Genomic DNA, 23646 nt, shown 5'->3' on the forward strand with positions numbered 1-23646 from the left:
AAAAAAAAAAAAAAAAAAAAACCAAAACAAACAAAAAACCCCACCACTCAGAGGAAATGAGAATCCCTATAGGAAGAGAAGGACCTGGAAAGCTTTGAGGTTTGCCCAAGATGTTATTCTGGGTGAAGGAAAATATTTGACAGAGTGTGTTAGAAAGCAGTAATTGGAAAACAAAACAACAAAAAAATATTTCACGTTGGTACCTTCAAAACTTCAGATTATTCATCCCTTGGCTGGCCACCTACTGATTTGTGCCCATTTGAGGAGGGAAGAAGAGAAATGGAGGATAGAGAGGGGTACTGAACTGTAGCAGCTGCACTCCCTCCTACTTTTAAAGACACACACCAAGGGAGGTGCCAATCACCCCATTTAGAAATGGCTTGTTACCGTCGTACTACCAACTCCCTCCATTTAGTGTGGCAAGGATGCATGAGTCTCCAGCGGGCAAAGTAGATAACTCCCTCCAAAGTAAGTTCGGTTTGAGTGTCCCCCCCAACCCCCGCTTCCCTCTGCCATATGAAGACACAGAAAGAAGGCAACCATCTGAAAGCCAGGAAGAGAACTCTATGGTATTTTGTTATGGCAGCCCAAGCTGACTAATACAAGTGTGCAGCTACCTGACATATTCAAGTGTAGGATTTTTTAAGGTCCTACCTATTACCATCTCAAGGGATGAGAGTACCATAAAACATAATTTGGAAATCACTGTTCCATTGGTAATATTTTTTTTTTTCTAAACTGAATGATGAATGGGTGGTGTGGAGGAGGAGAGTCTTGGTAGAAAATAAGTTTATTTGACATTCATTTTAGCACAACCTTATGCCAAGTAAATGTGGACTGTGCTTACTTCATACATTTGCTATAAATTGAGTTAAAGGAAATAAAGAAAATAGAGCTATTTATTCAACTAGTTATTAGTTTCTGAAACATAGTTCTTTGTTGAATGTCAAAGCTGATATGTTAACGAGAGAGGAAAAGGGCAGCTCTGATTTGCATTTCAGTGTAGACAGCTTTGCACACAAATAAACAGACACAAAATGCTTCCTGTTACAGACCATTTGTCAACACTGAATTCAACTTAGATGCAAAAGGAAGTAAATGCTATATAACACTAATCTTAAGAAGATTTCCATTTGATTGAAAACAGCCCAGGAACTAGAGTTTTTCTATGATTTACTCTCTTCTAAACAACTGCTAGAAGCTCTTGGTTAATTTTTAGTGGCACTCTAAATCAAATTTAATTGTTACTCTATGAAGGAATTATTTTTTTAGAGTTAGAAATACATTTGCATCATATTAGTGAAAATTACAAAGACTAAGTCACAAAGTTGCTTCATTTAGAATATCTTCCATTTCATTCTCACTTTTGACTTTTAAAGTAGTATTAACCATCATCTGGCATTTTAAAATCGTAACATTTTCCAATATGAATTTATAAAAGCACTGTCCAGGATTTCCAAGCAACTAAAAATATAACTTTACATATGTAAAGCTGGTTATCAGTTTTGGCAGAAGGAGGCAGAAGAAAAGGCTAGAATTCAGCAAATGCTGCATTTTGCTTTAAATACAGATGTTTGCTGATGACTTGAAGCACTGCTTAAAAAGATATTCTGCTTACTACCAAGTGAAAGTTTTGATTTGGGGGAAAAAAAGGTGTGAAAGACTAATTAAAGAGAAATTATTAGCCCACAGGATCAGGGATTGGAAAAAATTGAAAAAAAATGAGGTGGGGGAAAAATACTAACTTTAGTGAAAAGAAATTTAATGAAGTGGTACTGAGATTCCCTCAGCAATGAATATTTATACAATGAAATAAGTCCATCATTATTATTTATACTATTAGATAAAGTGGTAAAAATATCACATTCTAGAAAAAAGTTGCCAATTATGTAAAATGTGTTTTTGCTCTATTTATATCATTTTGGAAAATACAGACTTTTCTATATGATCAGGTAAACTCTTTTTACTTCATGGAGAATGCAATAATATTTTTCCATCAATTTCTAAATGTGAGAGTTTTGTTATAATGGATGTAGTTATTAATGCTTAAGATATGTTGCAGCCTAGAATTGGTTTAGAAGAAAATGTTTATTGATAGGGGCAAACTATTTCTTTTAACAGTACAACCAAGGCTTAACACAGGAAAAATATATTTGTAGAACGTATATTTGACAAAGGACTTTTATTCAGAACTTATATAACTCCGTAATAAGAAGACAGAAATCCCTGCTTAAAAATGAGCAAGATTTGACCAGACACTTCACAGAAGAAGCTACAGGATGACAAATGAAAAGGCACTCAATATCACTAGTATCAGGGAAAGATAATTTAAAGCTGCATGAGACACTACTACATCAGAATAGTTAAAATCAAAAAGGGTGATCATACATCATACATGTTGGTATACATGCACCCCTGTGTTCATAGCAGCACTATTCACAATAGGCAAGACATGGCAACAACTTAAGTGTCCATCAACAGATGAATGAATAAAGAAGATGTGGTACATATATGCAGTGGAATATTACTCAGCCATAAAAAATGAAATAATGCCATTTTCAGCAAAATGAATGGACCTAGAGATTATCATACTAAGTGAAGTTTGCCTACCACCACATTAAGTCAGAAAGAGAAAGACAAACACCATATGATATCACTTGTATGTGGAATCTAAAATATGACACAAATGAACCTTTATGAAACAGAAACAGACTCATAGACATAGAGAACAGGCTTGTGGTTGCCAAGGGGGAGGGGGTGGGGGAGGGATGGATTGGGAGGCTGGGGTTAGTAGATGTAAGCTATTATACATAGAATGGGTAAACAACAAGGTCCTACTGTATAGCACAGGGAACTGTATTCAATGCCCTGTGATAAACCATAATGCAAAAGAATACAAAAAAGAATGTATATATATGTATAACTGAATCACTTTGCTGTACAGCAGAAATTAACACATTATAAATCAGCTATACTTCAATTAAATAAGTAAATAAATAAATAAAAGGACTTAGTAGATATATTTATAAACTGTTAGTTACCTGAACATATAATCCAATCATTTTGCCTGTGTTCTACTCCCATATTTCCAACTGTTCTGGCATTTTTCTGCTTAGATATTACAAAGTCACCTTACACTCACTGTGTGATACTGTATAGCCAGGTGATTCAGAGTGCAGGCTCTAACTCACAAAGACCTAGGTTCAGATCCTGGCTATACCACTTATTCCATCTGGACAACATCTCTAAAATAGAATAATGCTAATAGAACCTAGGATTGTACGAGGTTTCAATGAGATGAATGCAAAATGCTTGGCACACGTACTTTATAAATAATACCTATTATTAAAAACCAAAATTATTTTTCTACAAAAAAATGAGCCCTCTTGCCTACCACCACATTTCTTTTCATAGGTCCTACAAATCTCCTAGACTGAAAATCTTGGGAAATATTTGAATTTTGTATTTATCTACATTCTATATTCATTATCTATATTCACTTTAATACCAATTCTTCCTTAAAATGTCACTTAGGTTTTCCCTTTCTAATAAATTCCCAGTGCAATTAGTCTCTTCAGGCCGTCAATTCATTACTATATAGTAATTCAGTAAACTCTAGCCACACTAGATGCTAGCTGGGTGATTTAGGCAAGTTAGTTAACCTTATTAAACTTCAGTTTTCTCCACTGTAAATTGGGGATGACTGTATAATGCACTAAAAGTCCTTTTTACTGTGCCTGATACAAGAGTAATTGCCTGACAAGTGGGTGCTACTTTTACGATTTCCTAATTCTGTTCAATATTTATAACTTACGGTCATTTTAGCTTTTTTTTTTTTTTTTGCGGTACGCGGGCCTCTCACTGCTGTGGCCTCTCCCGTTGCGGAGCACTGGCCCCGGACGCACAGGCTCAGCGGCATGGCTCACGGGCCCAGCCGCTCTGCGGCATGTGGGATCCTCCCGGACCGGGGCACGAACCCGTGTCCCCTGCATCGGCAGGCGGACTCTCAACCCCTGCGCCACCAGGGAAGCCCCATTTTAGCTTTTTAAGTTGCCGCATCTCGCCATTGATTGCTTCATTGATTTTACGGTCCACAGAATCCTCTAAAGATTTCCATACTTGCACTGGACTGTGGTTATACCACTTACCACGCCCTCCTCATCTTTCATAGTTAGTGTATTCCAAGTGAGTCTTAGCTCTGGCTGAACTTAGAATCAACTGGAATGCCTCTGAAAATTATTGATGCTCAGGCTGCACCCAAGACCAATTAAATAATAATCTCTAATTCTAATGTGCAACTGGCATTGAGAACCACAATTTTGTTTTGCTTGTTTGCTTTTGGTTTTGTTTGTTCATGTTTTGCTTAGTTTTGTTTGGGATCTAATTGTAGGATTTGCGTCAGGTTCTGAAGATCTTATTTGGATCTTGATTTTACCATGAGACATGCTAGGTACCCCTTGCTGCTACTGAGTTTCTGCAACTTTAGGTATCGTGCAGCAATATCCTTAACCGAATCATTTGTGTGTGTGTGTGTGTGTGTGTGTGTGTGTGTGTGTGTATGTGTGTGTGTGAGAGAGAGAGAGAGAGGGAAATAGTAACATAAATGTGTGTGTGTGTGTGTGTGTGTGTGTGTGTGTGTGTGTGTGTGTGTATGTGTGTGTGTGTGAGAGAGAGAGAGAGAGAGAGAGAGAGAGAGAGAGGGAAATAGTAACATACTCCTGGAGAATTCTCCATAGCTTGGCAGTAATTCATTAGTCAGTGCTTTGGAGAACATCGTTAATCAAGTACTTTAATTACAAATCCACATAACTGCACTGATGATACTTCCTAATCTGCAAACATCATCCCTTCTAAATCTTCTACAAAGGATATTTTGAGAGAACCTATCAAAGGATTTTCTAAAACCAAGTTATATATTATAATGCTATCTAAAACTGATATGAGGTTTTATCTGGTATGATTTTCTTAATAAACCTATTCTCCTCCTGATCGCAAGTTTCCTTCCTCAGTTCTTAAAGACTCAACAATTTATTGTACAGTTTTACTGGGAGTCATAGCAAACTCTCAGTCCCATAGTTTGCAGCTCTTTTTTTTTTTTAATGAGACTTTTAATCTAACTCTACATTTTAAGCACATTTTCAGTTCTCTCCAAATTCCTGAAGATTACCAATAGCTTTTTGGTAGATTGAGATGATGATATCTTTTTGGAATCTGGAGATATTGTTCACCCAAGCCCGAGGTAAACTAGAGTAGATGGGTATTTTTCACTATTTTACTCTGTTAATCTCCATTTCTTCTTATTACTATTAATTTTGTTCTTCTCAGATGATGATAAATCTTCATATAAAAGATAGAAACTTCCTTAGGGAGGTAGTAGAGTTAGAGCATTGAGTAATGAGCTGAATTTTCTCTCTTAGTAGCATTGTGCCATTCACCCCAGGTGGTAGCCTTATACACCATTCTTGTTTCCTTAACTTATAAACAAGAGTCATTTTTCTTGCTGTTTATAGTCGCCACAAGCTTCAGAATCTTCTGAGCTTTTAGCCTCACTGACATTTCCATACACTTCCTGCTACTTCTCCAAATTATTTCTTCCTCTCCTTCTCCTTATGAACCTTTCAGTCATATTTCTTTTCACATTTTTCCAAGAGTCTTAAATATGAATTCATGAACTCACTGGAGAATTCTCTATGCATTCATATTCATCACTTTATATTCCTCCCCTTTTCTTCTTCATCACTGTCAATCAGAGATTGGCAAACCTTTTCTGTAAAGACGCAGTAAATATTTTAGGCTTTGTGGGCCTGCAGTCTCTTGCATTAACTCTGTCATGGCAGAACAAAAGCAGCCATAGAAAATACACAAATAAATGAGTGATTGTGTTCCAATAGAACAGTATTTGTGGGCACCTATCTTGGGATTTTATATTCATTTCACATGTTATAAAATATTCTTCTTTTGATTTGTTTAAAATCATTTAAAAATCTATTTTCAGCTGATGAGTCTATCAAAACAAGTGGTTGGGTGGAATTCACGTGTAGGCTGTAATTTGTCAGCCCCTGCCAGAGAGGGGTCAAAATATATAATACACATTACAGTCAGTAGGGAAAAATGATAATAATAAAAATAATCATGTAAATAAGTAAACTCAACATCTCTTAAACTCACATTTCTGTTGGGAACTGTTGTGGGTTGAATTATATCCCCCCAAAAGATATGTTCAAGTACTAATATCTAGTACTTATGAAATATAATGACTAGATTTGGGTCCCCAAAGGCCTGGCATGGTATTGCAACTTCTAGCATAGGACCTTGTACAAAATGAGGAATCACAAATGTTTGGTAATTTGAAATGATAAATGCAAAAAAAAAAAAAAAACTTTGAATATATATATTCAAATTATATGTATTAATGTATAATTTAATAAATCATTGCATTGGCACTTAAAACTCATATGGTTCCTTAAATATACTTGTGTTAGTTTTTTCTTTTGCCTGCATTGGGTCTTCGTTGCTCTGCACCGGCTTTCTCTAGTTGCGGTGCCCAGGGGCTACTCTTCGTTGCGGTGCACGGGCTTCTCATTGTGGTGGTTTCTCTTGTTGCAGAGCACAGGCTCTAGGGCGCGCGGGCTTCAATAGTTGTGGCACATGGGCTCAGTAGTTGTGGCTCACGGGCTCTAGAGCGCAGGCTCAGTAGTTGCAGCGCACGGGCTTAGTTGCTCTGCAGCATGGGATCTTCCCAGACCAGAGATCAAACCCGTGTCCCCTGCATTGGCAGGCAGTTTCTTAACCACTGTGCCACCAGGGACACCCTTTTTAGTTTTTTAAGGGAAAGAATGTGGAAAGGAATATGGGGAGAAAATCAGTGGATTACAATAATGTACTATTCTAAAGGAAAAGATTAGGAAACAAGGGAATACAATTTAGATGGGGAGATACTGAAAAGAAAATAAATTCGTTACTTGAGAGAATGGGCTCATTTTACAACCTATGTCTAAAATTTTTGTTCTTCTTTGACTCTTCCCAATTCACAGTAGATGGTTAATGATACATTAGTGGTTAGATGGTCAGATGCTGCAATACTACCATGCCAGGCCTTTGAGGATCCCAGTATAGTCGCTGTACTTCATAAGATGCTATATGCAGAGGGGTTTGGCCTCTGCAGTCACATAGACTTGAGCTCTTCTTAGATCTGTCATTTACAAACTATGATCTTGAGCAAAATAGCTGATATTATTCAGGCTGATGATGAAAAGCACCACAATATGCAACATGTGGACTAGAGGGAAGTGACTAGTTCTGACTATAGTGAGGAGTGATTTCAAAGTACTTGATAAAGAAATAAAATTAGAGGGGAACTTTGAAACATGGCTACGACTACAGAAGATGGAACTGCAGCAGGGCCAGGAGAAAAACAATATTGTTTGGTTTATGAATAAAACACTCAAAGTTTAAAAATATTTATGCCTTATTATTTGACTTAAACATTTAAATAATATAAATGTTATTTTATGACTACATATATATATATAAATCTGCTTTTTTACTGTTTATATTTTGTGAAATATCCGAATGAATATGCTATGAAAAAGTTATGATCTGATATAACCCAAAATACATACATTTTAAACTCACTATAATATATAATTAGCCAAAAATTACTTTTAAAGTAAAAACTGAGGATTTCCACACCTTAGTCCTATCTCTATCCAGTAGATTCTTTTTACTAAACTTGTATTAAAATCTTGTATAGCCCTGAATGTGTTTTACTGGCTGCCCTCAAACTGGCTTTAACTCTGTTTTGAGCAGAATGTTTCACAATGTGACCAATAGCTTAGATACCAGGGAAATTCTTTTTCACCATGGCACACAGTCTCTAGAAATGTTGTTCCTGAATAAATAAGTGTGGTAATTTTTTCAAATGTTGCTTCCTATTGTTCTTAACAATTAAAGCCATCAAGATAGTTGCTAATCGGGGAACTGGTAGTTTTGAAAGAAAGGACAGACCAGCCTGTACTTGTCCCATCCAGGCCAGCGGTGCACACAGTGGGAGGAGGGTGGGTGTGTGCACTCCAGGGATTGCTGAAAACAACCCATTGAGATACAGCCGGAAAATAGGAGAAATTTGGTTTACGTATTTTTATTTAAAAATTCTATTTGTATAAGTTTTATTATGTGCATCATTTATTAGTATAGTAACGTATGTATACAATTTGTAAATAAATACATCTACCTATGTTGGGGGGATGTGCTCAATCATTTTTACATGTTAGGGATATGCAATTAAAAACACTGGATGGGGGGTGAAATGGAGAAACATCACACCCCCTTCTTCCCATTTTGCAGATGCAGCATCAGGTCCAAGAGAGCCTGGATTGCCTCATTCTGTGGGCTGTGGGCACCACCCCTGTGCTCCTGTCTGAAGCTGCTGCGGTCCTGAAACACTGCACAAGGAGAATTAGTGCCTTTTGAATCTTGTGCTCTGGGGACTATGCCAGGGTTGGTTACAGAGCAGGAAAAAGCCAGACCCATGATGTCATTCAACGTATCTTCTGTCAGAGACTAGATACACTTGTGAGATTTGGACTTTTGTACTTGCTTCACGGGTGTAGGTGTTTTGCTGTTTTGTTTTGCTTTGTTTTGTTTTAAACCACAAAAGTACTCTGTATCCCATGGCCCTGGTTTTAGTAAATATCCTTGTACTGTTTTGATTTATCAGCTTGAGATTGTCAATAACAAGTAATTAATAGTAGCTTCATAATGAAACAAAGTACACTGTTGTTGCTTATTGAATAATTTTGGATCTCATGGAAAATATAATGGATCATAGTGATAGGCTTCTTTTACCTGCCTTGGCTCCAGAAGAGGAGGACTTTAATCTCGAATGTAGAAACCATTTGTTAACTCTTCCTGTGGGAAGCCCCAGACCACCAACACCACCCCTCCCTCACCCACCACCCTTGCCCCGCCACCCCCTCCCAAAAAAAAAATAAGGCTGTTAATGAGAGATCCTCTCAATTGGGGGAATGAAGGATGCTCTGGTTGATTTTTTTTCCCAGAATAAATTTTGGTTAATCTAAAAAAAATGCTTTTTAACCAATGCTTGTATTAAAAATAACTTCAATAAATCTGACCAAGGAGGTGAAAGATTTATGCACTGAGAACTATAAAACATTAATAAAGGAAGTTGAAGATGATTTAAAGAAATGGAAAAATATCCCATGCTCTTGGATTGGAAGAATATTGTTAAAATGGCCATACTACCCAAAGCAATCTACAGATTTAATGCAATCCCTATCAAATTACCCATGACATTTTTTCACAGAACTAGAACAAATAATTCTAAAATTTGTATGGAACCGTAAAAGACCCAGAATTGCCAAAGCAATCCTGAGGAAAAAAGACAAAGCAGGAGGCATAACCCTCCCAGACTTCAGACAATACTACAAAGCTACAGTAATCAAAACAGCATGTTATTGGCATAAAAACAGACATATGGATCAATGGAATAGAATAGAGAGCCCAGAAATAAACCCACACACCTGTGGACTTCAACAAAAGAGTCAAGAATGTACAATGAGAAAAAGTCTCTTCAGCAAGTTGTGTTGGGAAAACTGGACAGCCACATGTAAATCATTGAGGTGAGAACACACCCTCACACCACACACAAAAATAAACTCAAAATGGCTTAAAGACTTAAATATAAGACATGACACCTTAAAACTCTTAGAAGAGAACATAGGCAAAACATTCTCTGACATAAATTGTACCAATGTGTTCTTAGGTCAGTCTCCCAAGGCAATAGAAATAAAAGCAAAAATAAATGGGACCTAGTCAAACTTATAAGCTTTTGTAAAGCAACGGAAACCACAAACCACAAAATTTGGCTTAATTTCCAAAATATACAAACAGCTTATACAACTCAATAACACAAAAAAATAACCCAATCAAAAAATGTACATTAGACCTAAATAGACATTTCTCCAAAGAAGATACACAGATGGCCAATAGGCCCATGAAAAGATGCTCAGCATCACTAATTATTAGAGAAATGCAAGTCAGAATTACAATGAGGTACCACCTCACACTGGTCAGAATGGCCATAATTAAAAAGTCTACAAATAACAAATGCTAGAGAGGGTGTGGAGAAAAGGGAACCCTCCTACACTGTTGGTGGGAATGTAAGTTGGTGAAGTCATTATGGAAAACAGTATGGAGGTTCCTCAAAAAACTAAAACACAGTTGCCATGTGATCCAGCAATCCCACTCCTGGGCATATATCTGAACAAAACTACAATTCAGAGAGTTACATGCACCCCTATGTCCATAGCAGCACTGTTTACAATAGCCAAGACATGGAAACAACCTAAATGTCCATTGACAGATGAATGGATAAAGAAGATATGTGTGTGTACACACACACACACACACACACACACACATACACACACACAAACGGAATATTACTCAGCCATTAAAAGGAATGAAATAATGTAATTTGCAGGAACATGATTAGACCTGGAGATTATCATACTAAGTAAGCCAGAAAGAGAAAGACAAATACCATATGATATCACTAATATTTGGAATATAAAATATGACTTAAATGAACCTATCTAGGAAACAGAAACAGACTCACAGACACAGAGAACAGACTCATGGTTGCCAACCCGGAAGTGGGGTGGAAGAGGGATGGATTGGGAGCTTGGGGTTAGCAGATGCAAGCTATTATATATAGATAATATATAAACAACAACGTCCTACAGGGAACTATATTCAATATCCTGTGATAAACCATAATGGAAAAGAATATGTCAAAGACTATATATACATATAACTGAATCACTTTGCTGTACAGCAGAACTAACACAACATTGTAAATCAACTATACTTCAATAAAAAAATGATTTCAAGATGTTATAGCATACTTCATTACAGTAAAGATGACTAAATCTCTCTCTCTCTCTTTTTTCCTGATAAAGTATTTTGTAAGGATTCAGGATTACCATTCTTGATACCAAGTTTCAATCCCTAGAAGTATAGCAGTAGGAGAATAAACAGTGTGTACTGACCTCAAGGAAACACCTGACATTTAGGGATTTTTTTCACAAAATACTTAAATTGACATCCTGTTCTTATCATCTACCCCTTTCTCTGAAAATATGTCACTGTCAGACTGTTATGGTTAAATTGAGACTCTGGTCAATTGGGGTGGGGATCTATTATGTCTAGTTTTACTTTAAGCATTCTTTTGAGTGACCAGTACCTTAAAAAATAAATCTTAGGAGAATACTCATGTAGCCTAATGAAACATTTAACACTCTTTCTGATCCTGTTTTCTGACTTTTCAAATACTTGACTTTTGAAAGTATACTTGAGAGTATACTTTGAGAGTATTTCTCGTGTTATTTTTTTTTCATCAGGAAGGATAAGAATTCTCTAATATAAAAAAATAGAGAAAGATCCTACAACCACATGCATTTGGAATTTTTAGGTATAAAGGTAACTGCTTTTCTTCTTGGTTTTCAGTTTCTGCCAACACATGCTATCAAGTTTGTTTTACATAATGAGCTCATTGCTGAGTACACATAATCTCAGAGATGAAAGGGTTTATCATCCACCCTACAAGAAATAAGACACGCAGTACTTGTTTATGCTGGGTCCTCTCTAGTGGTGAGCCTACACTTGCTTCTAGTCTTTTCAGAAAGAAACATTTTCACCTTAAAAGGTGAACTCAGGGCTTCCCTGGTGGCGCAGTGGTTGAGAATCTGCCTGCTAATGCAGGGGACACGGGTTCGAGCCCTGGTCTGGGAGGATCCCACATGCCGCGGAGCAACTAGGCCCATGAGCCACAACTACTAAGCCTGCGCGTCTGGAGCCTGTGCTCCGCAACAAGAGAAGCCGCGACAGTGAGAGGCCCGCGCAACGCAGGGAAGACTGGCCCCCACATGCCACAACTAGAGAAAGCCCTCACACAGAAACGACGACCCAACACAGCAAAAATAAATAAATAAATTACTAAACTCCTACCCCCAACATCTTCTTTTTAAAAAAAAAAAAGTGAACTCAAAGGATATAATTTCTGTACCGGTCATGACACTGAGTGTTGTTGAACAGCAGTCTCTCCTAAAATTAGTGCTTGAAGAGTAAGCAAAAAGTTCAGCATGAAAAAAATCACCTAATAATTTTTTTTCAATAATTTTTTTCTAACAGTTTGTTAGAATATGAGGTACCTAATAAAATTTTTGAATAATAATGTAAAATGTTACATCAATTTGTACAGCTTATAAATAATAGCTATGTGTACAGGATGGCCTTCCAACAAATACATAATTATATAGAGGCAGTTTATGATTTTTAGATATAAATATCATCTTGCCTTTAAGTTACTTGAAGTTTCTGAATTGTTTTTTGGTAGCACAGAGCATCATAAGGGATAGAAGCAAAATGCTGTCAAATGACAGCATAAGGCTTTGGAGTTGGATAGAAATGCATGAGTTAGAAAAGAAGATCCAGAGCTTAACTAGCCTTATAAGAATAACAACTTCTAGTTCATAAGTTTCTTGTGAAGACAAAATGGAAATACACAGATACAAGACTTACTCAGCATCTGGCACACGGGTAAGCCTTCTGTGAGGAGGCAGCTGACAGTGATGCTGTGCTAACCTGTCAAAAGTCTTCTTTTCTTTTTTAATCTTAGTTTGGCGGTGCCCATCGGCACGTGAGATCTTAGTTCCCCAACCACAGATCGAACCTGAGCCCTCTGCAGTGGAAGTGCGGAGTATTAACCACTGGACCACCAGGGAAGTACCTGTTAAAGTCTTAAAACAGGACTGTATCCTCTTCCTGGAGACTGAAAGTTTGTAAGAAATTAGCAGTAGTGTTTGTATTTTGGGGGAAAACAAAAACAGTTAATCTCCCCTCCAAATATTTCCTCTCTTTTCATCAGCAGTATTCAGCTCCATAGTTCAGAAATGGAGCAAACTGTTCTCAGAAGTTAAAACGTTTTATGAATGTCATTCCCATGGAAACTTCTGAGGAAAAGAAGTCATGCTGATCAAGGGTAATCGATTCCATGTAGAATCAGGTACAAAATTCAGCTCTCCCTGCTTTTCAAACTATGTCTGCCTCTTTTACATCCATCCAGGATTCAGCCAGACCACTGCTTGTGCTCATAAGAAATTCAAAAGATACCTAGGCTATTTATGTTCACAAGCAGAACTTTGTCTTTATTTCTATTTATCTCTACCAAATCACAAATCTTCATAACATACACATATGCTTCTGCACTTGTGTAAAGCTTTGGGCCAATAGACAAGCAGTTCTTACCACAAATGTAATAACTGAATATAGTTTTGTCTTCATTTTTAGCAATCACAAAAAAAAATTCAAGTGTGTCAAATAGATTGCTTAGGGAGTGGTTATTCACATCAGAATTCCTTTATCATTAGCTTCTTGAAGAAGACAAAGGGCTGGTTGAGAAGCGTGAAGTTAAAATGTCAGGTGCTCTTAAGAAATGAAGCAACGGAAAAATAATCAATTTACAAAACTGTTATTTACATATAGTTTGTAAGGGCAGATTTACCTCTGGATACTCCTGGATCTCTTTTTAAATTTGTTTTAATAATGTTAAAGAGTTTTTTTCATAGACCCCAAATAATTCAGTATATAAATAAGATCATTATGCTAGAAAGAGAAATATTCAGAGTCAAGGTAACTTTAAAATCTCTTTCATATATGAAATGAAACTAACCCCTGTGCCGTTAGGGATGTCAACTAAAAAAAAATGCACAAGCTTAAAGTTGAGAATTATGTCTTATTTGGTAGACATTCTGAGGACTTCAAGCCCAGGAGGCAGCCTCTCAGCTAGGAGGCACTGCTCCAAAGTAGTAGGGGAGAAGCCAGGATATATAGGAGTGAAGACCAGGTAGTTGCAACTTCAAAAGATTACTGTTTAATTAAAGAAAACCAGACATCTCAAGTTAATGAATTTAGCACTTTTCTATGTATGGGAAGATGCAAGAATCAGGGTTCATCGAAATCATTCCTTTCATATGCACCTTAGCTATCTAGGGCCAGTATCCCATTCTTTCCCATCCTGAGTCGCCTCAGGGTACACTGTTGGGGGCAGCTGTAGTGGCTGATGGCTTGATGGCTGCAGCATCCTTAGTTTGCTTATATGGCTGGTAACATTTTTCATTCACAGGGACAAAGGTGAACAGAAAACACTAAAATAAAAGGAGTTGCTAAATTAAGTAAGGAGAAATATTTAGAAGACATGGTGAAGAAGTTTTTCCTTCCTCATCAGGTTTTTTGGTCAACATCTAACTGAAGGTCGGTGACCTGAGTGGTTCTAGAGTCTGGTGGTGTCGGGATCAGTTAGAGGATTAGTCTTCAGTGTGCCTTGGCACAGACCTGCTTTCAGCTGTGTGTCACTTTGTGGCTTTTGGACAACGTTAAAATAACAGTTAAGAATAGTTGGATGATTATAATTTTTGTAACTTTCTGTTTGAATTAAAAAAAAAAAAATCCCACAAGGACTCAGAGGCAAAAAATATACAAATCAATTTTCACTGCAAAGTAAAGGAGCTGTTACAGTGGAGGATTACTGGACTGAATGTCAATATTATGACACAGCATGAGTGTGTTTCGTGTTTGGTAATCGCAATCATTGTTGCTTTTGCTGCGGTCATCCATTTACAATGCTTGGTGTCAGTTTATTTATCTCTTGTAAAGATAAAATACAGTGTATGTGTGTGGAAAAAAAAAAAGAATAGTTGTTCCTTGCTTGAGTTTAATGATGTCACAGAATTTTCTAGCTTTGCTTCTGGGCCACTATCAAGTTACTGATTCGGATAAATTAGGTCGTGTGCTATGAGCGACCATTCACCTCCAATATTTCTTTTTATACAATCTGAATTACCACAAAAGTGAACCCTTAAAATGATGGGCTTTTAACATGAAACTTACGGAGTATGGAAGAAAAATATCATCCAAAGCAGGGATTTTCAAACATATTTTTTACCATGTCACACATTAAGAAAAACGTTGTATATCACAACTCAGGACATGCAAATTTATAGATACAGTTGGCCCATATCCAAGAGTTTTGCATCCTCACATCAACCAACGATGGATCAAAATTTTGATATATACAGTATATTCGATACATTTGATAAATATGACTGTGTATATACACACATATGCATGTGTGATACTGTGATTTATATAAGAAATATACATATATGTGGTCTTCATCCCATTTCTGGCACAGAGCTCCTAAAACCCTTGGTATTTCCGAAGTGCTGAGTGCAGTCAACGTGCCTCTTGTCATGTTAATGAGCTGACTCTTGTAAAGCTCAAGGATGGGGGTTGGTTGCCAGTGGAGCCTACTGTGTGATTACAGAATTGGAACTTTCAGTCCCACCACCTTAACCTCCAGGGAGGGAGAGGGGCTGGAGGTTGAATGAATCACATTATTTTTAAAATTACCCTTATTGTAAATGTGAGTTGTAGTTAATTCATTTCTGTTGTTGTATAATTTTCATTTGAATAAACATACCACATTTTCTATTTTAATTCACTCTATCATCCATGAACATTTTGTTTGTTTCCACTGTTTGACTATTACGCAAAGTGCTGTGATTAAACCTCTTGTCCGTTGTGTTTTGGTACATCTAAGCCTGCATTTCTGTAGAGTATATACTTAGGAGAAGAATTGCTGGGTCATAGAACATGTGTATCTTTGTTCCTGCTACATAATGTCTAACTCTTTTCCAAAGTATTTGCACCAATTTACCCTCTAACCAGCAGTGGATAAGAGTTGCTTTTGTACCACCTTCTCACAAAATCTTGGTATTGTCAGACTTTTAATTTTAGCTATTCCAGTGGGTATAGATCTTATTTTAGATTAAATCTCACATCCCTGATTACTAATAAGATTGAGCACGTTTGCATTTCCTCTTATGTGAAATGCCTGTTTAAGGTTTTGTCCCCCCTTATTAATTGAGTTGTCTGTCTTTTTCATTATGCTCTGTATGTAATCTCTTTGTTAGTATATGTAATATAAATGTTATGCAAATGACTCTTCCCACTCTATACCTTGTCTTTCAATATCTTCCTAGTGTCTTTTGAGGTACAGAAGTTCATAATTTTAATATTAGTCCACCATATCAATTTTTTCCTTTAAGGGCTTTTCTTTGTCCTAACAATGCTTTTTTTTTTTTTTTTTTTTCTAACAATGCTTTTTGAAAAGATCTTTTCCCTCACTGCACTCCAGCGCTGCTTCTGTTATAAATCAAGCATCCATGTATGTATAGGTCTGTTTGCAGGTTCTCTTTATGGTTCCATTGATCTATGTGTCTATCATTGTAACAATCCCACAAATCTTCTCTATCCTCAGTGACTTTTATCTACTTATTTAATCAATTAATGAAAACTGTATGTTATGATTTCTCAATATGATTGTGGATTTGTATATTTCACTTTGTAACTATCAATTTTTACTTCTGACATTTTAAGGCTAAGTTATTAGATGCATACAATTTTTCACTTGTTATAAATTTCTTGCAAATTGAACTTCTTATCATCCTTCTTTATTTCTGGTAATTGAAACTTTTTTTTAAAACTTCCACGTTTTTTTGTTTTGTGGTTTTCTTGTTTTTTGTTTTTGTTTTTTGCAGTATGTGGGCCTCTCACTGCTGTGGCCTCTCCCGTTGCGGAGCACAGGCTCTGGACACGCAGGCTCAGCAGCCATGGCTCACGGGCCTAGCCGCTCCACAGCATGTGGGATCTTCCCGGACCGGGGCACGAACCTGTGTCCCCTGCATCAGCAGGCGGACTCTCGACCACTGCGCCACCAGGGAAGCCCTTAAACTTACATGTTTTTTATTTTCTAAATGTGTTTCTTATACCGCACCTAGTTGTAATTGTCTCAAAAAATTTGCCTTTTCATTGAATCATTTGGTTTATTTACATTTAACATAATTATGGATTCAATGGTTTATACCATTATCAATCTATTGCCTCTCTGCTCCACATTCACCCTTCATCGCCAAGCTTGTGATATTGGAGCATTTCTCCCTTGACAGCTGGCAGAGCGTTAAGCTTCATCAGTGGAGCCCACTGGAAGCACAAAGAAGGAGAGTGCAGAGGTCAAAAGTATGTAGAATCCCCCATGGACAGCTTCCTCTGGCACTCAGAGGGAGGCTTCCCAGTGAACCTTACTGGACTCTGTCATATTTTAACCAGTCCCTTATCTATGTTATTTCTGGTGTTGAACTTTTCACATTGCATTACAATTTGTCTAGGTGTCAGACTGTTTCCACTAGGGTATAAGCTCCTTAGGAATAGGGTCAATGTGTTTGTTATCTACATTCTACAGTGCTATCACTGTTCTAGGCAACAACAATGATAGCTAACCTATTCTATGTTAGACATTGTCTTTGAATATAGTGTGTTTGAATATAGTGGACACTTGGTCAATGTTTGTTGATAAAAGAGTAAGTTATTATTCCCATTTTTCAGGAGAAGTAAGTGAGGATCATAAAAGGAAAATAAGCTGCTGAAGGTCACATAACTAGGAAGTGACATGGTCAAAATTTAAACATAGGTATGTGTCTTTCCTCTATTCTGTGCTCATTAAGATACATAGATGGGTCCTGCCAAGAGGGCCTGTTGTTATTTTGTTGCTTAGAGTAGAATCTTCTGTTGAATTTGAACACGATAGCAGGAAATAGGGGAAGAGTCTTACATAGCACTGATTATGTGCAACCATTTTTCATATATTCACTGATAAGATGGGTCTTACTATCATCATGTTACAGAGAAAGGCACTGACATCCAGCGAGGTTAAGTGGAACTTCTCAAGTCATACAACTTCTAAATGGCGGAGACAGAATTCAAATCCAGTTGGTCAGGCTCTTGAGTCTATACTTGACCATTAGTATACTGACTGTCCAGGTACGGAAAGGTAAGGAAAATAATATAATAAATACCTATGTACCTATCACTCTACATAAGAAATAAAACATTACCCCATGTACAGATTACATTGTCCTGAGTTTGGTGGCTATCATTCATATGCATGTCTTTAGGTTTCTCATATATATAAAAATACTGTGCGATATACAGTATTATTTCCATGTAGTTATATAAATGACGTTCCTCAGTAAATACTTGAATATGTACTCTGTGCCAACCACTCTTTTAAGTACAGAGCAAACATAGTGACAGAACAAAACCCCTCCTCTCATGAAATCTAATTCTGGACTGGGAAGACAGACAATAAAGCATAAACAAAGCAATACATAATATATCTGGTGGTAATAAGTAAAACAAAGTAATACATATTAAGGAATGATGGGGCTGTGGAAGAAAATGAAACCCTCTTTTATCAAGAGATATTTGGGCAGATATCTGAAAGAAATGACAGAGTGATGTATTTAAAAACAAAAACCATTCTTGCCAGTGTGGAGAATAGATGACAGTGGGCCAGGAATGGAACCAGGGAGACAAGTTTCAAAAAGTCCAGATGAGAGATAATGGTGGCTTAGATTTTTGAGGAGGCAATAAGGGGTCAGATTTTGCTTGTATTTTGAAAGTAGCATTTATATTTATAAAATCAGTGGCATGTAATCCTTGTCCTTGATTTGTCCTTGTGTTGTGGGAACCAAGATTTCCTTGGCTTCGTAAAGTGATCTGGGCAACTTTTGTTCCACCTTTAGGAAAACTTGGATCAAATAGGAACTAACCTTTCCATAAAATATTGATAGAACTCACTGTAAAGCCATTCAGGCCTGGGATAATTTGGGAGTGGGATGGGGTGGAGTGGAGGCCACTGACTACCATTTTGATTTTTTTAATTCTTAGTGTTTTCTTCAAATTCTCACTTTTAAATTACAGCATCTTATTTTTCTTTGAATTTTTCCATTTCATCAAAGTTTTCAAATTGGTTAGCATACACTGTATTATTGTGTTTGCATTTTCATCCCTGTTTTTCATTCTGTATTTTATTTATTTTCATATTTTCTCTTTTTATGTATTAGTCTTGCATGGCTGTCTAATTAAACTTTTTAAAGAACAAAATCTGGATTTTAAAAAATCTTCACTAATTTTTACTATCATTGTCATCTTTATCTGTTTCAAAGTGTTATGCCTATGAGAAGTTATTTCCTTACCTTTTGTTTTTCTAGATTTTCTCTAATGATTCCCCCCACCCCAGCTTCTTCACTGAATGCTTAGCTTATTCTCATGGCTCAAAGGCCTGAAAGTACAAAACATTTTGCAGTGGAAACCCAACCTTCCATTCTTGTCCCCATATGCTCATTTCTTATCATGGTACACACAGGCGAGTACTGTTCTTAGTTTCCCATGCATCATTATAGATGGTCTTCATGCATATACTAATACATATAGTCTCATTTTCCTACCTTTTTTTTTTTTAGGTACACGGGCCTCTCACTGTTGTGGCCTCTCCCGTTGTGGAGCACAGGCTCCGGACGCGCAGGCTCAGCGGCCATGGCTCACGGGCCCAGCCGCTCCGCGGCATGTGGCATCCTCCCGGACCGGGGCACGAACCAGTGTCCCCTGCACCGGCAGGCGGACTCTCAACCACTGCGCCACCAAGGAAACCTGCTCATTTTCCTACTTTTTAATAAAAGGTTATGTATTATAAATACTCATCCTGACCCTCCTGTTTCACTTAATAATATATTTTATAGATTTTCCATAACACTACATAAGATACTTTCTAATTTTTTATAGCTACATAATATTATATATATTTTGTTCGATCATTCTCCTATTGATAGCCTTTGGGTTGTTTTTCATTTTTTGTTGTTATAAATGATGTTTGTAACAGACATCACTTGGATCTTTTCAGCCTCATCAGGATCCTTTTTCACTAATTTTTCCTCTCGCACTCCTGTGATGACCCATCTAGCATGAGCTATGCTTTACTCCAACCAGACAGTGCCTTGTCCAATGCCCAAGACATGTGACTTTCTGTCCTAACTTAGGGTCCCCCTGTTGCTCCTGAGGTATGAGATGTCCCAGGACAGGCTCAGCACCCTTGCATTCAAACCAGAATTGCAGGGAAAGGAACCTTAAAGAGAATGAGAGAGTGAATCTTAGAATAAAGGGAGATGGAAACCAGCAGAAAAATGATCAACGCTACCTCCCTCCATCCTGCGACTGTCCTGAAATGCAGTAGTTCATAGGGTCTTAGGATCCCACAAGATTCCCCAGATCTTGTTTGAAATCAGATGGAAACCTGCACAGTAATATACCTTGTGTTGCCTCCCCCTACTTCCCTGCCTTTTCCCCCCTTTCCTTCACTCCTGGTCTTGCATCCTCGGGTAAAGTAGCAACACATAGGTGTTTGCCTCAGGTTCTATGCTCTGGAGAACTCCAGCTAAGACCGCTGGAACCAGGCATAACCCTTGAAAGCAGACCCCTCAGCATAGGATTTTGGAGTTTCTCTCCAGTCTGATGTCAGTAGGGACTCTATTGCTGATGGTAAGTGGAGGTGGCAATAACTCCTGCTTGCAATCGCATCAGAATCACTAAGACTTTCATCTAGGGTTAATTGGGATGAGGTACGAGGGAAAGTGAGGCTCTGGCATGTGCTGGGGCTATAGCACATCTCATGTCTCAGGTATAGGGAACAATCATAAGCGTGAGGATTATGAAGGAGATTGGATCCTGTTCATAGCACTGGGCACCCCAGATAAGGCCACATTGAGCCCGTTGCCACTGTGATAGTCTGAGGAACACCGTGCTGATTACAAAGCTGCTGTTTCTCAGCTCCAATCCCACTTTTCTACACTGTGCTTTGTGATGCTCTATGAGCCATTTCTGCCATTTCTGCTTTAGCAGCGGGCTCCCTGTTAGGTTTTTCCACAAAGGAACACTAGAGGGAGACTGAAGGCCTGGAGGAGAGACCATCAGCCCCTTCCCGTTTTGTGCTCTGCGTCTGTCAACATCACCCGACAGAGATACCAGGTTCAGCACCTTTCCTCAGAGGCCTGAGTTTCTGCTCCATGGAGGCTCTTCAAGCCTCTAGGCTTTAATAAATCCAACCTGTTTCCTTTGTTCCCCGGTCCCTGGAATGCTAGCTTCTTTCTATGCCATTATTTATGTGTTTTCTCAATGTTTTCCTTTTGCCTTTTCAGTCTTTCAATATCCATGTAACCAATTCTTTGTGACACATTGTTTCTTCTACAACTGGATTAAGTCAAATAAATTGAAAGGGGTAAGCTTTCCAGAGATTATGGAAGTAATGTATTATCTGCTACATCTGAAATTGGTTCTAATAGTTTACTTGGTTGGTTGACAGAACTTGGGTTCAATGGTGGCCTGCATTCACTGGGATGGGGATGCAGAACTTTCATGTAATGCAGAAGATGAAATGTAAAGGTTTCAGAGGATGGGGATGTTGGAGTGGATGTATCATCAGTGACCTGTACACTAACAGCCTTGACCCACCCTCATTACATCATCTTGAATGACTCACAGGATGCTTCCTTCACTAGGGCACTAAGCACCAGTGAAGATGAGGGGAACACGAGTATCCTAGAAAAGCTCTACGGTCCTTGTCCTCTGTAAGCCAGGCAGGATGTTGAGAGAGGCTGCCATTGCAAGGGGTCCCCGATTTCAATGAGAATGTTGAGGTGCCCTCAGAGCACTCACCTACTACGGATAATGGGGACACATTTCTGGTGATGAACATCACAGATGAAGGGCTAACCAGAATGTTTGGCCACCAGCCACAGAAATGAAATAGATAGACATTCCACTGAAGTGTTACTTGATCCTTATAACAGAAAAAAAAAAAAAAAATCCAGGTCTTGTGCCCAGAAAGTTGACTTGAGTCACCACAATGGAGAGTCAAGACCTTTCATCTAGCTTGTGGACCTAAGCCAGTTCACAAACTCAAAGCCCTTTGATTGAAGAGGAGGGTGGGTCCCTTGAGAAAGTACCCTGCAAAGTGGCCACAAGTATATACTGTAACTCTTCCTCCAAGCTTTTCTCAGAGATACAGCAGGCAATTAGTATCATGACTGTTTGCTAAGGGAGAGGAAATACTCAGAACTTGGCTGATTCAGCTTCTAGAACAGGTTACAAGAAAATGCTCAACTCCTGCAGCCGCAAGGTAGACTGTGCTGAAAATCAGGCCCTGGATCTGATTTTAAGGGTGGAGATGCTGCAAAGGAGACTGTGCAAACTTGACAGATTTCCTATGTAAATGACAGGGCCTTGATAGAAAAAGGATGCGGTCCTGAGATCTGGAATTGGGACATTTAGATAGGTGAGCTTGAGAGTCCGTGATGCCTAAATTCCTCTAAACCCTCTAAGCTGACAAAAGCAGACCGTTCCACTTGCTAGGGAGAGAGAGCTTCTTGTACCTGAAGACCAAGCAATGACCTCGGCTATAGCAGGTATCTCATAAGATCGTGCTAATTATTAGCACACACACCCGTACCCCATTACCCCAGGCAGAAAAGTAGGGTCAGATTTTAGCACAAGTTGAATGAAGAAGTAGTCTGCTCCAGGAAGAAATAGCTTACATGTCAAGGGAATTGAGTAATGTGGGTCATATGTACAGGCATTAACTAGCAGAACATGTGAGGGACCAGATCTTTAGAGCATTGGACTGGGGAGGAATTTGAAATATAAGGATTGATATGAGGACACTCATATATGACTTGGGATTCAATGTTTTGGCAAAGACACCAGGACCTAGTCCTCCCAGTCTGCTGAGATGGCTCTCTGAAGTTTGGATACAGCAATATCTTCTAATAAGTGAAGAGGAGATGTCAGAATTTCCTTGGCATGAGATTCAGGAAGCATTCAGAGGGCTCAAGAATATGGGAATGTTTGAAGGACCCACCACCTAACAGTTCATGAGAGGTCCTAAAGGATGCTCCTTTTCTAAAGGTAAAAAAATACACCTTTGCAGGAGTCACCAATATCTTTGAGAAGTTTGATGGCTTCTGTCTTACATAGACTGGAGCTGACAGTGTGAGATGCTGCGTGGGAATTGTAATCCTTGAAATTCAGGAGAATGAAGGCATTAAGAAATGTCATAAGCCAGGTGGCAGCACTGAATCATCGGAGGCAAGATGGATCCAATTACAAAAATGAGTAAGAACAACACACGTCATGGTTTGCTCAGGACAGTTTCTGTGTGTTGTCCCAGTATAATTATTAAGAGTGCCAGCTTTCACCCTCGACTCTCTGGTTTAGACAATAAGTCTTTGGTCATCCTAGTAATGGACAGAAAGAATGGAATGGCAATCAGGATGCCTTGATCCACAGGAATCTAGGGTGATGGCTATTAGATCATGATGTTTCTAGGGTCAAAATACAAGGACAGTGGACTAAAAATCCACCTGATTTGTAAAACAACAACAAAACAATTTTTAAAAGTGAGAGTTGGTGACTAGTGAGTTGATGTCAGCTATTATAATAGGAAATTGCAATTTCTCATTCACTTTCCAGAGCTAAGACAATTCACAGACCCAGAGCCAACTGGCCCAAGTGCATCTTACAGTTTATCTCGTGAGTTCACAGATCCATCCTGTGGTAATTTTCCCTGTACTGAACGTATAATTGGAATAAATATCCTTGGCACAAATGAAACTT

The 23646-nt window shown here is 38.1% G+C and overlaps 1 long non-coding RNA gene across 1 annotated transcript in view; it reads left to right on the plus strand.

The window, feature by feature from the left end:
- LOC112394379 (uncharacterized) overlaps positions 1-8707 on the plus strand; it is a 12017-nt gene extending 3310 nt beyond the window's left edge. The window contains exon 2 of the long non-coding RNA XR_003002119.1: positions 8347-8707. This is a non-coding gene — a long non-coding RNA (uncharacterized LOC112394379). The remainder of the gene's footprint in view (positions 1-8346) is intronic.
- Positions 8708-23646: the final 14939 nt, after the last annotated feature.

The sequence above is a fragment of the Neophocaena asiaeorientalis genome, unplaced genomic scaffold, assembly GCF_003031525.2.
Source record: "Neophocaena asiaeorientalis asiaeorientalis breed wild unplaced genomic scaffold, Neophocaena_asiaeorientalis_V1.1 scaffold134, whole genome shotgun sequence".
Lineage (NCBI taxonomy): Eukaryota > Metazoa > Chordata > Mammalia > Artiodactyla > Phocoenidae > Neophocaena > Neophocaena asiaeorientalis.